This window comes from Pseudophryne corroboree, chromosome 4, assembly GCF_028390025.1.
Source record: "Pseudophryne corroboree isolate aPseCor3 chromosome 4, aPseCor3.hap2, whole genome shotgun sequence".
Classification (NCBI taxonomy): Eukaryota; Metazoa; Chordata; class Amphibia; order Anura; family Myobatrachidae; genus Pseudophryne; species Pseudophryne corroboree.
This window is the reverse complement of record NC_086447.1, coordinates 423,473,970-423,492,359: the sequence shown is the minus strand read 5'-3', so window position 1 is coordinate 423,492,359 and position 18,390 is coordinate 423,473,970.

Below are 18,390 nucleotides of genomic sequence, written 5' to 3'. Positions count from 1 at the left end.
TGCCTTTTCTGCAAGTTATCAACTCAATGACCATGATATCAGGCAGCAGGGTCATAACTAGGGCTGTGCAAGTGGTTCATTACCCACAACAAAGAGCAATAGTGTTGGCACCATCACTGCCCTACTGCCATGAACAGCATCCTGCAGAGCTACCCAATGTGGCCTGTACAGCCTAAGGATGCTCTTGGCTGTGCTGTTCTTCCCAGGGCCAGCAACCCCGCCCCTATGGCATGATGTCATGATGCCAAGTGCTAGTGAGGTGGGGGCAGCACAAGGTACAAGATTTCCTCGCTCTAGTGCTGTTTGGCAGATTTTATCTTTAACACTAGAAACATCTGGAGGGTGATTTGTATTGTGCCAGGATAGATTGAGGGGCAATTCTGGTGTGTGTATCTGTAGTCTCATTCTATTACATTCAACAACTGGAAACTCGCTGGAAATATGCCAGAATCGAGCCAATTTTGCAAACTTATTACATTTCCCCTGAGATCTTAAAAAATGTCAGTTGCACTGTTTCTCTCTCTTATGTTTGGACCAGAAGTTGCAGCAATAGACTTCATTTGCTGTGCATATAATTAATTTGTAGAAAAGTGTTGTATTCATTGTTTCAGTAAGGCTAATTATTAAAAGGTCAACTATTTTAACATGATACAAGTAATCAGTATGTTTGCTCTATTTGATTTTCACCTCTTTACCTAATTTACTTTAAAATGTTGATAAAAAAGCAGATAATTCTGTGTAATTGATATTATCTAAAAACAACAGTTTGTTGTTGGTGAATATTATTTATTAATTTGGGTCTGCTCCTGAGAATTTCCATTATACAGTACATTTGCAATGCTATGTCATCTTATGAGAAGCAATTTAATTATATACAACCTGCAGTAACTGTAATATAATGCAGATCATTTGCTGAGAAACATACCATTGTAAGGGTGTAGACTTGGCGGCGCGGTGTTGATAATGCATGATCTTCTGAGAAGCATTTATGTACCTGAAAGCTTTACTGACTGATATAATGGGCACTGACTAACTATCCTACATGCGTTGAGTACTCTCTGTTCTTACTTTTGCCTGTTTTAACTTTTAATTCTGTTTAGTGATACATTATTTATGCTACAAACATTGTTTGACCATGATGCCTAACTTCTTTACCTCTCAACTGGCTCTATGGGTTCTATTCATGAAGCGGCAAAAAGAGTGGAAAAAGGACTAGTGGAGAAGTTGTCTATGGCAACCAATCAGCTTTGAAAGAAGCCTTTATCAAGTACATTCTATAAAATGTAAGGGAGATGCTAATTGGTTGCCATGGGCAACTCTCCACTGGTCTGTTTCTCCACTGTTTTCACTGCTTCACGAATAGACCCCTATGTCTGTTATAATTGAATATCTGCATTTGTACACTCAAGTCCAGGGCAATCTTCTTGTTCTTTTGGAAACAAGGCTTATAAATGCCACAACTGTTAATTCTACAGGTTTTCAACAGCAGACATCAAGACCAAACCTAGCACACTAGTTAATAAACCTAATTAGCTATCCACAAATGTCATCACTGGTGCTTGTCCAACTTAACTGCATAGGGCAAACCACTTTTAAAAATGAATAAAAACTAAATATAGTGAAGCAAACTGGAAATAAATTAATGCTATACTTCATCATTCATTTATAAGATAAGGTGGAGTAGAAGAATGGTAGTAATGACACAATAGGGAAGATGGCTCTTAAGCTTGTCACACACACACACACACACACACACACACACAAACAAACAAACACACAAACACACTATGATTTACATCTAACAATGGGATCCAAATGAGCCCTATGCCAATGAAATTTGGCTAATTTAACATGACTTCTATTGGTGTGTGTACATTGATTGAATTAATAGTCACAAGTGAGAGGGGCACTTTGTATGAGAAGATACAAATCTACCATTGTAATAAATACTTTCATTTGTATGATAGTTACATGCAAGGATGGAACTTACACTACAGGGTGCAGAAGTCAAGGGGGCCAGGCAATGTTTGGTTGCCAAACCCCCCCCCCCCACCACCACCACACACACACACATCGTCACTTGGAGATTGACCCCGCTATCAGAGGATTATAATATAGGGGGTCATTCAGATCTGATTGCTGGGCTGCGTTTTTTGCTGTCCTGCGACTAGATAGTCGCCGCCTACAGGGTGAGTGTATTTTCGCTGTACAAATGTGCATTCCTGTGTATTAGCAGAGCTGCTAAAAATCAGTTTGTGCAGTCTCTGCGCTGCCCAGGACTTACTCTTCCAGTGCAATTGAATTCTGCTGATCGGGGCTGTAGCTGACGTCAGGCACCCTCCCTGAAAGCTCTTGTGCTCGCCTGCGTTTTTCCGGACACTACCTAAAAACAGTTAGTTGCCACCCACAAACAGTCTCTTCCTGTAAATCACCTTGCAAACACCCGTGCAAATGGATACTTTGCACCATCCTGTCGCTGACCGGCAATGCCGTTGTAGCTGTCCGAAGCGCCTGTGCATTGCAGTGCATACGCATGCGCAGTTTGGACCTGATCGCCCTCTGTGCGAAAACACACAGCAGTGATCTGAATGACCCCCATGGACTTATTCATGGCCAACACATACAATGGACTGCACATGCTCAGAAGAAGACTTGATTTATTATGAAATCACAGAAGGACCTATGAGACTAGAGTGTTGCTGTTGGAGCTCTATCCTGATTTTGCTATGGAGCTTTGAACTGCTGTGCTCTATCCCTGGTTACATATAATATATACAGTCCAAATGTCCCCTTGCTATCTTGATAAATTGAAGACATACAGTAATATAGGGTAAACTAATAAGTATTTCCTTAGGTTGATAAGTACTCCTGGTATCCCAGAGTTCCACTGTCACACATATGTATCCTTTAAGGAGAAAGACTGGTTAAGTTGAAATGCATTGGTGGAGAGCTACTGTGGATACATATATGTGACAGTGGTACTCTGGGATAACAGGAGTACTTAGCAACCTAAGGAGACTGTCCGGACATTTCATAAGGTTGTGTGCTTTTTTATTAACAGCATTAGTGTATTCCATTGCCCTCATCCACGTACAAGTTTTTCGATTGTCTTTTAAAGTTTATCCTTTTATGGAAATCTGTGTTTTGTAAGAATAAAATAGTTTGGAAACCAGATTTGACACAGATAACTTTTCTATCTCTGCTGTATCATGCCATTTATATGAGGATCTCGAGGGAAATAAGGGATCTGGAGAAACACGGTCATCATAAAGATACCTTTACGTGTACATCCAAATGTTTAAAGCTGTAAGTTGGGTACGCCCACTCTCCCTTCTTACAAACCACGTGGTGAACCTATAGAAAGTGGTGATGGAGAGGGAAGTAAAAAAAATACCTTTATAGGAGGCCCCTACTCCATTTTTTGTGAGTACGGTACGACATTAGCACCCTCTATAGAAATCCTTCACCCCTGATAAAGGAAATTGGGTTCAGACGATATTACACAATATATTTTCTTTGTCTTTTCATTAACTATATTCTGAGGATAACATCACAGAGAATATAAGATTTGAAGAAATACAGTGACCATAAAAACACCTTTACATGCAGATTTCAACTGTTGTAGCTGTAAGTTGGGTATGCCCATCCTTTTGATTTATATACCACGCGGTGATCCTATAGAAGGTGGCCCCATTGAGAAATTGTTCACAGAGAGGAAAGTAAAAAGAAACCTTTATGGGAGGAACCTGCTTCACTTTATGGTGAGTATGGTACGACATTCTTTCATTGGCATTTACACCATCTATAAAGATCCCTCACCCCTGAGAAAGGAACCGGGACTATAAAATATTACACTATATACATATTTTCTTTTGTTTCTCGTTACATATACTCTGAGGAAAACACCACGAGAATAATCATACCCAAGGAGGAAGAATTTCCGAAGACTAATATCATATAAATCTACTTACAGAGACTTATGAACTTTACTATGGTTGATGGTGGTAAAAAAGTGATTGTTAACACCGTTTAATATTGTTGTTTAAGGAGTGAGCACATTTATAGGTTATGCCCAGATGAATTTGTGAGGTACTTGCTTGATTTGGTGTATTAGGTGACACACTGTGTGCATGACCAATATTTGCAGCTCCTTGAGTGTGCAGTCAAAACACACCAGAATACAAAAATTGTTTGTGAAGTTTGTCAATATAGTACTAATTTTACAACTTTTATAATGCGTATTCCCAGCTGCAAACCGACACAAGTATTCAGTAATTGTTCTAAAGGGGCCGTTCTTTACACATAAATGTTATTTTGACCTTGTTACCTGTGAGATAAGGCACACCTGCTAATAAAATGCCTTGCACCCTACTGGATATGTTTATTTGCAAGGATGACAATACAGATATGCAAAGAAAGATACTAGGGGTAATTATGCATTTAGAGGTAGAAATCAAGTGCCTATATGCCAAACTAATTTTATTAGGGGGTGCACCGTCTTTTGGGCGTGTCTAGCACTATTTTAAATTCTCTCATTAAAATCACATGGCTTAATCTAATTTCTCCGTAGTTCCTAATAATACAAATAAATATAATACACCCCAGAGAAATAAAATAAAACATAATGGTGTGACCACCGGCTGGTACTGACTGTCCACCACGACATAATCCTGAGTCCTAGCTGCTGCTTCATCCTATCGCTGCTTACACTTCCCCAACCTATCCTTGACCTAGCAACAGAACTAGAAAGTGGTGGGTCTAGGTGCATATGCATTACCGCCCACGTCCCCCCAGAGCTTGCACCCCCAGCACCTACACCTTTATTTAGAGTGGGCCACTCTGAAAAGTACGGGAGATTTAGGGGTCCGACATTTGAGTATTAATATAACACAAGTTTAAATTTTACTCACACAGTATGCCATCCGAGCCACATTTGCCTCTTTCTACACCATCAGGCTCTCTATATATGCAGGACACCAGCATTTGACAAACATGTCCCCATGCTCACCAGCGACTGGCAGTAGTGCCCCTTCTTCACACAGTATGGGCCAAAATTCATATTACACCACACAGTTTGAGCCAAAATTCACATTATTCCATATAGTATGAGCCGAAATTCACATTACGCCACACAGTATAAGCCGAAATTCACAGTACACCAAACAGTATGAACCGAAATTCACATTACGCCACACAGTGTGAGCCGAAATTCACATTACACCACACAGTATGAGCCGAAATTCACATTACACCACACAGTATGAGCCGAAATTTACATTATGCCACACAGTATGAGCCAAAATTCACAGTAGTACACACAGTATGAGCCTCCCCCTTGCGTCTCTCAGCCACACTATAATCTCCTTGCTGCATTGCCTCTCAGCAATGCCATCTCCCTGCTGCATTTCTCAGCCACTCTATTATCCCCGTGTCGTCTCTCAGTCACATCATCATCCCCCCCCGCGTCATCTCTCAGCACACCATCATCTCTCTCACTACTGTGTCATCTCTCAGCAACATTATCATCTCACAACAGTGTCTCTCTGCCAAACCATCATGTTCCGCCTGCATCTCTCACTGTCCCCCTCCATTCACTTTGTGTCAAACTGCCCTGCCCACTTCATTCTGTGTCTCCCCATTCATTCTATGTCTCTCTATGCCCTCCCTCCTTTATTCTATGTTTCTCTGCCACTTCCCCCCTTCATTCTATGTTTCTCTGCCACTTCCCCCCTCCCCCTCCCTTCATTCTACAGTATGTCTCTCTGTTCTTCTGTCCTTTTCTATGTGTCTCTGTGTGTGTCTACCCTCCCCTTCTATGTCTCTGTGTCCTTCCAGCCACCTCACATTCTGGGAGCCAAGAGGAGCCGGAGGACGGTGAGGCCAGGCAGCAGCATTAGCATTGCTGTTGCACTCCCAGCAGCAGATCTAACAAAGTGGGAGCTGCACTGCTGTAGTGAAGTCATGCTGCCTAACACCACAGACCTTCATCAGCGCAATGGTGGGCGGGCGGTGCAGGTGCAACACCAGGGTGGCAGGGAGTGCAGGTATGACACCCTTGCCGGAAGACCACTAATGGTCGAGGACATTTGGACCAGCCCAATCCTCCCCTAAGCACCACACTAACTTGGTTAAACTGAAAATAAAGTACAGCTCCAGCTTTCGGCAGCAAGGGCTGCTGGGAGCTGTATTTTATTTTGAGCTTGATCACTCTAATGCCGCCTCCTACTCAAGTCAGGCATATCGCGGGATCTCCTCTGGCTCATCATGATTTATGCCTCCGCTTTGACAGCATAGCGCAGTAAATCCAGTAATGGTGAGGGGGTTTTCTGTGCGCACCAGGCACCCTCCGTGTGCATGCCTATTGTCGAAGGTAATGGTATTGTATTTTCCTATGGAAAGTTCCCTGTGTAGACATTTTATCTGCTGGTTATATGCTCAACATGATTAAGAACAGTAATCAATTGAATATTGCTTTGTGTGTAATTTTTACATCAATTAAGTGAGTTTTGGGTCTTCATTGATTTCCCCAATAACCCCCCGACCAACCTCCCGCCCCCCACACACACATACTTTTACAGTTATACTATCGACCTTTTCATGTTTGGCCAACAAGGTCAATACTTACTAGTACCATGGATTAGACACCTTAGGCACCTTCTCCACAGGGAGCCAACAGTCATCAACTGTCAGAGGGGGAGGACACATCGAGTTATTTCATTCACCTATCATGATCTGGCTACAGCCCCTGCTCTGCCTAAAACCTCTTCCAACACCATGATAAAAATAAATGGGATTTAAACTTTATATGCTATACCTGTAAAGAATCACATCTCTCTGGTGATAACACTGTATTTCCTCATGTCCGTATTGCCATCTGGGCTGGATAAAGGTCTGTGGGGGCCTCTGGACAACAAAGTTTTGGGGGTCCCTATCAATAAAAATTATTTAGTGGTGAATAACAACATAAGTATTGAGTATAGCAATCATTTTACTATATATGCAAACAAAAATATAATATTCATCTTATTAATCGTGGTTAATGCATATGCACTAACTATTCCTACCTTAGTTTAAGGGGTTATTAGTTATAACTAATTTAATATTAATTCTGATTTTACAGCTTAAACTACTGTAGGATTAATTAGTGCATATGCACTTACCACAATTAATAAGATGAATATTATATTTTACACATACTGTATAGGAAATGTATTGCTATATTATAGGCTAGAGTGGTAGCGGAGCTACTAACTCACATTACTGTATACTACTGGTCCAGGTGGGCGGATCTTTGCCGTTGAGTGTCTCACGGGATTTGACTTCCCGCAGTGTGTGCACAGGTATGAGTGGCTCCTTAGCGGGGAGTGCTGCGTTCCATTTTGATAGTGGCAGTGTCCAATTTGAGGGAGAGTGTGTGGGGACCCCTTAATGTGTGGAGGCCTGGGATGACCGCCTCTATTGTCCCTTCTTTAATCCGGCCCTGATTAAACACACACAACCATGCAATGAACAGTTTGCTTGTTCGTACAAAACCATCACTCTCATCACTTAATGTACAGTACTCTGAACATTCACATAATGTGATTGGCTAATGAGCTGAAGGTCATTGATGAGCAGGTCATAAATAATTACTAGTTGGGCATTCCCAATGAAAAAGTAAAAACAAAAATTCCTTAAACATAAATTATGTGTGTAATGACAGCTATTTCAGTGTCAGTAGAGTTTAAACAATTGACTGGATGAGTTTCTCACAATATTTTCTGCAGGCAAAGTTTTATTATAGTGATGTGCCCTTCTCATAGGGAATAACTTTTTTATTTCTTCATCTATATAAATTATTTGTGTAAGTTAAGAAGAGCACTTAAATAGTGTTCATAGAACAGACATTTGTTGTTCAACTATAATCTGCTACAATGTTGTGTTAAGTAACAAAGTATAATGTTTAACAAAAATGCTTTGAATGCAGTTAAGTAGTTCTGGATATTCCAAGTGGAACAGAAAAAATAATACAATATATAAATGATATATAAATAGTATATACTATATGCACAACTTCTTAACTGCATGCAAAGCATTTTTTAAACATTATAAATTATACTTTGGTACATAATGCTACATTGTAGCAGAATATAGTTGAACCACAATTGTCTGTTCTATGAACACTATTTAAGCACTCATTTTAATTTACATTCTTTACAGTTATTTTACAAAAACTGAACAGCTCTTACACAACATTAACTAGCACATTTTACACACTCACATATGCACGCACGCACATAAATGATTTATGTGTTCATAGATAAACAGAAATATCTTATTAGCATTGTAAAGGAGAAAATGCAAAAATAGGAAACACATTTCCTTTAATATGGTTTTATTCTTTGTTACTTTTTGGAGTTTTTTTTTATTACCCAAATATTGTGGCAGATGTATTAAGCCTGGAGACAACATAAGGAAGTAATAAACCAGTGATAAGTGCAAGGTGATAAATGCACCAGCCAATCAGCTCCTAACTGTTAATTTACATATTGGAGCTGATTGGCTGGTGCATTTATCACCTTGCACTTATCACTGGTTTATCACTTCCTTATGCCTTCTCCATGTTAATACATCTGCCTCATTATGCTGCTCCTACATAAGTATTGTGAGCCAGTGTGCACTGTAATAAATATTTAGGATAGAAGTTTGGTGGATCAGGCCAGTAGTGGAAGGAAAAATTAAAGACAGCTGGTAATTTTTTTTGGGGGGATGTGGAAATAGCCATCCCTCTCTCTCTCTCTCTATATATATATATATATATATATATATATATATATTTATTTGTATTACACACAATTAGATTAAGAGATGGTCTGATAGATCTCTCATACACTGCTAAAGCTTTACCCATATCTAGAGCAATACTGCTGACCTCCACTTACATTTTGTGCTAGCCAGAGTTAGCACTCTTGCTCTCCTACACGTTAATGGAACCTGTTTTGTATCTCTTTTTCACTTTGACCATATTAATATCAAGGTAACCCTGAGAACAAATGCCAACACATACACAACAATCTCAATGTTCTCTCACTTCTACAATATGTAAGCTATAAAGTATGCTCAAGTCAGAAGTGTTTTAGTTGAAACATAGAAAAAGTCTATAAAAATGAATAGTCTATGCCTGAAGAATCTTGCCAGTTACAGAGCATTGAGTGTAAAGTTGCTATTTGGTAAGGGCAACAAATGTCCACATCTATAGGTTTATGAAATAACATTACATCCTCTATGACTCGATTCCTCCATTACAGTACTGTTCTAGAGGGAAATACCTGTGATTGTGACTTGTTAGGTGAGCGGTGACTTATCACTGGACTGCCATCTGTTCCTTACTTTGGTCTTTATCTTCACTTCTGTTGTGTGTACACTTGTTACATTTCCATCCTACTTAGCCCTGTAGTTACTGACAAATCACAGGGGTTTCCATAGTACCACCTAATGATCATATATTCAACACTAAATTTATCATTGATCACATTTTTCCATACCTGTTATTATCCATTTAGATGTTAAAATAAACAGGCAATATTTTGCTTGTTATCTCAAATGTTAAAAAAGACAGCACTTTGTTCCATTAGCAGTGTAAGTATAGAAACACATTTGAATGTCATCTGGCTTATTTTTAGAACAGACTGATTGGCACTAAATAATTCTCTATTTTTGCTTTAGCTATTTAGTCCATTAGTCAGTCGGTTCAGCCCCTTTAATTAAAACCCATATTGTAGTAGGTGGCAGACACTTGTCAGTCGTGTGCCTAGCAAAGCAATCTGTGTTTGTCAAATCTGTTGTCAGAGCCTCATAAAACAAAGTTAAACAATCTATTGCCAGAAACTGCTTGTAAAGTTGTACTAGGCAATGATGATAAAGAGTAATTAAGTGCAGTTTACTTACATTGTACACCCGAAAATAATAATAAAACATATCTGTGAATTGCAATTTAATTTAATTTGAAGAATTCTGATGCCCACTTTCCTTTCTCCTGCCACAAAAGTAAGGAAAATGTAATTTATTAAAGGCTAAATAAAACAGATAACACAGTATCTGACTGTGACATGGTTGCTACTTGTCCATCATTTCCAGCCTTACAAATAAATGCAGTGAAGGTACTACATTAAAACAATTGAAATTGCACAATATGTAAATGGTCAGATGACAATGCAAATCCCAAACTGTTGGTTTGTAAATATGTTCAAAGTGAAATGGATAACATGAAGATAGTCAAATGCATAATTTGCAAAGAAAGAGTTTGTCGAGGTTATCAGGGAATAAAGCTTGGAACGATCTAGTACATAGAAAGGCACTTCAGCAAGCCAAATATTAGAGCACTCTACCTGAAGGAACAGCAAAAATTAGACCTTTTAAAATGGTTCACTTTTAAGTTTTTTGAATCTGCATCTTTTTGGATATTGATCACTTGAGTAGAAATGAGATGCCAGTTATCTAGTTGCTCTAATTTTTCAAACACAACTGTATTTACTTTATATTCCTACATGAAAAATAACCTCTATATCTTAACTTTCAGGCACAGTAACTTTTAATCAATGCTGTGCTGTCTGCTGCTCCTACACAGACTGTAGAAGACAAGTAGGAAGTGGGAGGACAAATCTGAGTTGTGAACTGGAGCAAAATAATGCAAATTGTAATTTGCAAGAGAATAAACAAAGCATGAAGATAAATGTTGTCAAAATTCAGCCAAATCACATCAAACAGAATTTCTGGGTCTTCATGCAATGCTAATTTGACCAATGGGTATATTTTCTAAATAGTGGCTTTTAAAATCCACCAATTGTCAGCAGGTTTGTCCATAAGATTTAAAATGCCACTAATATTAAATAATATAGCAAACGTGTATTGCATTTAATATTATTTTTTGCTGATTTAAAATTAGCAAGTAAGCAGCAAATTAGTAAATATATCCCCAATAATTTTATAATAATCAGTGTTACTTATACAGCATATATTTTTAATTTCTGATATAGGCAGTACTGATGATACTAGCAATGAAGTTAAACACTTTCTAGGAAAACATTACACAGCTAACTTTACGTTTTGCTTCCTTAAATAATACTGCCAATAAAAGTATATAGCTCAGATGTACTGTACTGTAAGACTTGTCCATTGCTGGGTATGTGAATCTACAGTGTATTATGTGCTTGTTTATCCAATTATTGTTTTTTCCTTTAAGTATAACCATGCATTATGTATTTGATGGTAAGTATTTTTTTTTAATTCAACCTTAATTCATGAAGTACAATATTTATGTAGAATCTGAGAACTAAAAGGTGTGTCTGAAGTTTTGATGTTTCTACAGCTTCGACATCAGAGATCAAAGGCATGATTGTAAATATAACAAAGTGCAAAAGCTCATGGTAAAAGTATCAGGAAGAGAGCGGGATTCTACAGTACAGATGTTTCCTCAATAATACGAGACAACAGTAACCAAGTGTTCTGCCACATTTCGATGCCATCCACACCAAACCACTGGATTTCCATAGTAGTGTGATGTCAGCAGTAAGCTCCTGATAATATAAAGCACATCCTTCTAGTTTATGATTTTGTAGATGGTTCTAGGGCAATGATTATTGACTGCAGCTCATTTGAAGATTAGGCCTATCGTACTGTAGCTTCCATTGCTGTTCTATACCTTCCCCCACTTGTAATTCTAAATCATTATACATTTACCAACTAACCTAAGCATTGCATTTGTGGGTAACACTTTCCTGTCTTTTAATTCTTACTTATGCATTCTCAACTCCATGACAATAGCATGTAGTAATTCAAGTTGCACATTAGTGCCTGTCCAAGCAGAAACTCTCACACTATTTCTTCTTTTTAATTATTTTTATTGGGTATGGAGCATACAATAACAAAGACACAGTATAGACAGTCTGACTGGATAAATTAACAAATGACAAGGTAGAAATAGTTAAGGGCAAGTTTTGCACAAAACAATCACTTAAATGAGGATTATCCTGTGAAAACATAAAGAGAGCATGACCAGTGAGGCATAAGTATATAAAGTCATAGAAAAGTGGAAGAACCAGGTATAATAATTGGGGGGGGGGGGTCACACAGTAATTGTCTCATACCATTGAATTGAATTAAAGTTGGGGTTATTAAGTCAATGAAGCCTTCCCAGATTTCTAGAAAAAAATTCTATAGTGAGGCTTCCAGATAATCCATATGAAAAGTATAGTATAGTTTAGCAAGGAAGAAAGGTGAGCTTGGGGAATAACCATGAATTCACATTCACAAAATGCATTTCTGGGCAACTGCGGAAACAATAAGCAGCAGATTTTTTTCTACCAGTTGACAATATACCAGATGTAAGAGGAATCCCTAGCACTACCAGCTCAGGGGAGAGTGGTAAGTAGCTAAGGAGATAGGTCATAGTAAATCAATGAACCTGATGCCAGAAATAGGTGATAAGGGGACAGTTCCTCCTGCAGTGCATAAAATTATTCACCCTGCATTTTGGCCAGAATCCCAAGTCTGTCAAACCCATCAGGACCCATCAGGGAGGGGAGAGGTATCCACTGTGAAAAATGTTATAAAACATTTCCCTATACATGGAGGAAGACATAATACATATGGAGTAGAAAAATGTTCACAAGATATAGTCTATGGTAATACAATATCAGGGAAATTCTGTCTCCAGGAGGACAAACCTTTGGGGGACATTTTGCTTAAGGCAAGGGCACTTTAATAGAGGTGGGGGCCCATGTGCAGTCTCTGTCTGGGTCCACTCCTCTCCAATGGTGCAGTATACTCTGGCATTGTGCTAGAGTCTACTGCGCATGCACAGGTCTTCAGGAATGTGGTATCCATGTCGCATTACCCAGGACATCTCTATTGCGCAGGCACAAATCACCGAAAAATAGCCATGGTGGCCATTTTCCGAGTGATATTTTCCGCTCTTCAGTCAGTGCTGGACAGACGGAGAAGTGAGTATAATTAAATGGGAGCTGGGTGTGCCCATGGGCCCTTGACCCAGGGGCCCATGTGCCCCACATACCTTTTACCCATTACGCAAGTGGCTTAAAGGGAACAGTTCACTGAGAAAAACAGTTTGATTGAAGACAATAATTTCAGCATTAAAAAGCCAATGGTAGGTAAAGTTCATCATATTCAGTACCTATTTATTTTTTGCATGCCTGAGGTTTTCTGGTATTGACTGGATTGTTTTTCTTTACCTCTAAAGCAAGAGGTCACAGGATGACAGTCAAGGTTTTCATCATACAGTACCCTTGGAAACTGGCAGAAGACAGAGAAAGATATAGCAAATAAGTGAGTAAACTGGAAACCACATTGTTTAAAATTATTATACGTAATCAGAAAAAAATATGATCAATATGCAAATAAAGAAAATACATAGATCTAAAACAAAATAGGTCATCAACTAAAAAATGGCAGTTTTCAAATGAATAGCTTTATCACCTCAACTTGACTAGGAGATGAAGATTAATGTAGCATGAACCTGACTGTTATGCAGTTTTAATGTAGTTGGGAGGACACAAATCAGACTGGAATGGTCAATCAGGGGATGGGAGATTAAAAAGGTTGTAAGGCAGTTGTTGAAAATAAGCTCAAGGATTTTTGAGGCGAAAAGGAGGAGCGAGATGGATCAGTAGTTGGAAAGAGCATTAACATCAAGTTTGGGCTTTTTTTTAAGAATGGGGGAGACAAGGGCATGCTTGAATGCAGATGGGACAGTGCCTGATCAGAGGGAGAAATTGAAGAATTGAGTAAGATGGGAACAGGCAAAAGAAGAGAGGCAGCAAAGGAGGCAGGAGTGGATAGGGTCAAGCGGGCAAGTGGAAGGATGGAAAAACTGGATGAAGGCAATGACTTAATCTCCAAATAGAAGAGAGAAAATAGTTAAAGTTGGTAAGTTGAATGTTCTATCCGGACATGTTTAGTAAATTTTAGATGTAAAGTAGGTGTCAAAGTCAAGGTCAGAGAGAGAGGGGAGGAGGTGAGTAGGAGGGTCAGAAGAGGGTGTTAAAGTTGGCAAATAGACACCAGGAGTTTGAGGACTATGAGGAGATGAGGATCTTGAAATGCAACTGTTTAGAGCAGGTTGAGAGTTAAAATTTAAAATGGAGGAAGTATGCATTGGTGTGTGATTTCCTGCACTGATGGTTGGTGGTATGTGAACACTTTTGCCTGTGTCTGGTGCATTTGGAATGCCAGGGTTGTGGTGTGGACCTGGTAAGGTGATTAGTGATTGCTGGAGCAAGAACATCAAGAGCAGAAGTACGAGAGGCATTGTACAGGGAGAGAAGAGAGTGGAGTAGGGAGGATAAGTATAAGGTGTTACTAGCCTTAATGGTATTCTTAGTGATAGTGGCCTTGGGAGGCAGAGGTGGAGAAGAGTGAGGGATAAGTTAATAGAGAGAATGTGATGGTCAGAGAGGGGGAGTGGAGGATTGGTGTAATTAGAGAAATCACAAGGGTTAGTAAAGACTAAATCGAGTGCCCTCCCACATAGAGGGGTGAGGAGGTCCATTGGGAGAGACCAAACAATGATGTGAGGGTAAGGAGTTTGGAGGCAGTGGGGATATTGATAGGAATATTTAAGTCACCTAAGATGATGGAGGGAATATCTGAAGAGAGGAAGTGGGGAGCCAGGATGTGTCAAGGAATTTGGAGGTAAGGAAAGCGGGACAATAAATGACATCTACTCGATGTTGAGCAGGTTGGAAGAGGTGGATAACATTAACTTGAAATGAAGAGAAAAGAATGGTTCCAAGGCTATGAATTGGTAGATGTAACTGGATGATAGAAGGACCCCAACACTACCACCATGGTGATCCCAAGGCTGGGAGTGTGTGATAGAATGTGAGGCCCTCAGAGAAAAGGAATTGGAGAAGTGGTGACGGTGGGAGAAATACAGGTTTCAGTAATTGTTTAGTAGATTCAGGGAGTTGGAGATGAAAAGGTCATGGGTGGGAACCAGTTTGTTATTAACCAATTTGGCATTTCAGATTGCACAGGAGAGAGGGTGGGAGAAATGTTAATGTGATTATTAGAGTTGCTGTAACCTTGAGGTGAAATTACTTTGGAGGTCAGATATGAAGAGAGTGTATTGATGGTGTGAGCTCCTGAGCTAGAAAGAGAAACTGCAGGTGGTAGCCAAAGATGTTTAGTGTGATGTGGATAGAGGTGAGGTGAGGTGACAGGCAGTGGAGGGAGGGAGCAGGGCATAGTGGTGTGGTAGTAGGACCATGATGAGGGAGAAGTGAATGAAAATGGAGGAACAGGAGAGGCGGGGAGTAGAGGGGTGTAAGGAAGACAGAGAAGGTGAGTGGGGGAGGATTCCAGGTGGGGAGGATAGAGGTGAATATAGGGATAGAATAAAGGTTTATGCAAACACTGAGTGAGGGGGGTAGTGGAAGAAAAGATGGTCTATGTGTAGTATGGGAGAGGAAAAATGGAAGTAGAATTGGATGCTGTAAGAGAAAGTGACAGTGCAGTAATTTGCAGAAATGCATGTGAAAGAACAGTGTTGGTAAATGTGAATGCACAACAACAATAGTTTATTATTAAGTAGAATAATTGTAGAGAATTTATGGGTGCAAAAATTAAATATTAAAGTAGATAATGTTAGAAGTGAGAGGAAGTGAGGCTAATCATAATAGAAATGGAAATTCAGTCATGAGTCAGGGGTATAAAGGCAAATTGACATCGGTACAGATAACAGATGTCATTGGGGGAAAAAAAGCAAGCACAAATAGATAAAAACAAAGTCATAAGTCATGTCTAAGCAGGGAGTTCATTGCAGAGTATCCAGCTTATGCAGAAAGCAAGTGTTTGTTTGGGAGAGTCAGTAAATCAGTGTCGGATTGTGGCATGAAGGGTCCACCAGGGGTATGCAGTGGTAAGAGCCCATGCTTAGAGACTTGGCTAATTATTAGTGACTGCATGGTCTGGGCCCCTTGATAAATATATATATATATATATACCAGCAAATAGAAAACCACAGAACTAGCCACCCCAGAAGCGGGGTGCAATATCCGCACTCGCTACTAATAGGGTGGGGTGCATGTAGCCCATGGCAACCTACTCAAAAATATAGAAACAAAAAGTTCAGCACTCACCAAAATGAGCTCACTTATACTCACAACATCAATGAATAAATGAATAAATGATGGGGGTTTAGTTAGTGAATTGGCCAATGCACGGAAGCCTGCATACCGCTCGCCAAGGTACCCCACCTTCATGCAGGTCCTACACTATCACAAAATCATAAAAATTAAAACCTGGCAACTGTATCACATAATATAACTGCAAATATGCCCACTTGGTGTAAGGTGTACCTGCAGTTATATTATGTAGAATATATGTCATAGGCCTGTGTTATATAATGTCACATAACTTATGTGTAATGTTAAATTCAAGTATACAATCTGGAACCTGATTCCCAGAGGATGGAGTGGGCCCCAGGCATTGGGGCCCATCAGGTATTTTCCCTGTACCCCTGCGTCAAACTCACATTTTTGGGATCATAGCTGGCCTTCTGAAGTGGAGATGGTTGTAGAATAGTTTCCTTCTATTTTCCTAATATTACTTTGAAAATATACACCAAGTTGCCTAATTGGCCTGCTGCCCAAGGCATGACTTTTAAGTAGAGATGCAAGGTATGTGCGCTACATAATCTGAAGCAACCCCCAAAGCTTAACCCCTACATTGTATAGAAATAACATGGATTACACAACTGTACATATGATATACCAGCATACCGTCTACTGTATCTACTGTAAGAATTAAAATAAATGAATGCCTTCACACAGACTAGAGTCTTCAGATATTAATTTTGACAATTAAATTGTTACTTATGCATAATCTTTACAAAGCAATAATTAGATGCAATGCTCTGTAGATGTCTTTTTTTTACATACATTGCTTACAAGTGATGATGCTGTAACTAGTGGTAGCTGTTTGATGCTGAGTTTTAATAGATGCTCTTTTTAAATGTTGTAAGATATGTTCAAATGTTTTCCAATTCTCTTTGTTTCAAACTGTTACATTTTGCATTTTAAATACTTATAAACAGTGTGTAGTATGCTATGTTAGACAGCATGTTTCATGTTGTGCTCAATATATTTTATTTTACATACTTTATGTTTAAATCTAAACAAGAATGATATTTTATTTTTGCAAGAAAAGATTAATATTGCCCGCTGGTCAGTAATTACCAAAAAGCTTAAAATTCAAAGACCTCTATTCAGAAAGATTGGAAAACAACTGTGCTGTTAATATTTCAAGGATGTTACCTAGATAAGAATGAATTAAAAAATCTTTATAATTGAACTGTAATCTAAAAAATACATGTGGCTAAATAAATTGCATCTGAGGATGTTATATTTATTTCTCAGGAAAATTACAAATTTGAACATTGTATTGTATATATGTCTATCTGCAACATACACAATTGTCTTTTATGTGTTTAGCACCTATGGCCACTCATTTATACTATTTAGTAAATTAATGCATACAATACATTATAAAATTGGCATATAAATGAACAGAATCTTATAATTAATGGAACATTAACATTATTCATACATGTTACATACAAAGTTGTTTTCTGCCAGTTAACATGATCAGTTTTTGATCACATTCAATCATGAAGACAAGAGCAAGTCTGGTCTTGAAACGGGATCTGGTCATGTGACTGGCACTCGGGATCCCAGCGGTCACCATGCCGATGCCGGGATCACACTCGCTTACCAGCCCGACAGTGGGCATTCTGAATGACAGGGACTATTCCCACTTGGAGTGGGAATAGAATGCGTGATGAGCGCAGTGAGCCAATGAGCCCCCTACGTGGCGAGCACAGCGACCCTGCAAGGGGCATTGTTGTGCTCGCCCCCTATGCTGTCATTCTGTTGCCGGAATCCGAGGTCGGTATTCTGATCACCAGGAATCCCAGTGCCGGTCTCCCAGCCCCAACCCCTTGAAGCAAATATTTGTCCTGTGTGAAGACAGGTACAGGGCCGTCTTAACGGCAGTGTAGGCCCCTGGGCACAGCAATGCATTGGGCCCCCTACTCATTTTCCAGCGGTAGGGGTGGGGTGTGCTATCAGCGGCAGCTTTGCTGTCCCGCGGGCGGTAGGGGGTGTTCTATCTTCCGCTCAGCATGTAGGACCTGGAGCAGTAATTTCTGCTAATTACTCCTTTACTGCACAGATGGGGTGGGAGGGAGAACACTAAACTGTAGAAGGGGGCATTGAACTGAATGAAGGTGCCCTGACTTCCGGGGTGGTAGAAGGTGTTAATTATGCAGGGGAGGGGTGGATAGGGGAGTGGGCTTAATATTCATCATTTTCTGGTGGGAGGGCAGCTTGCTTG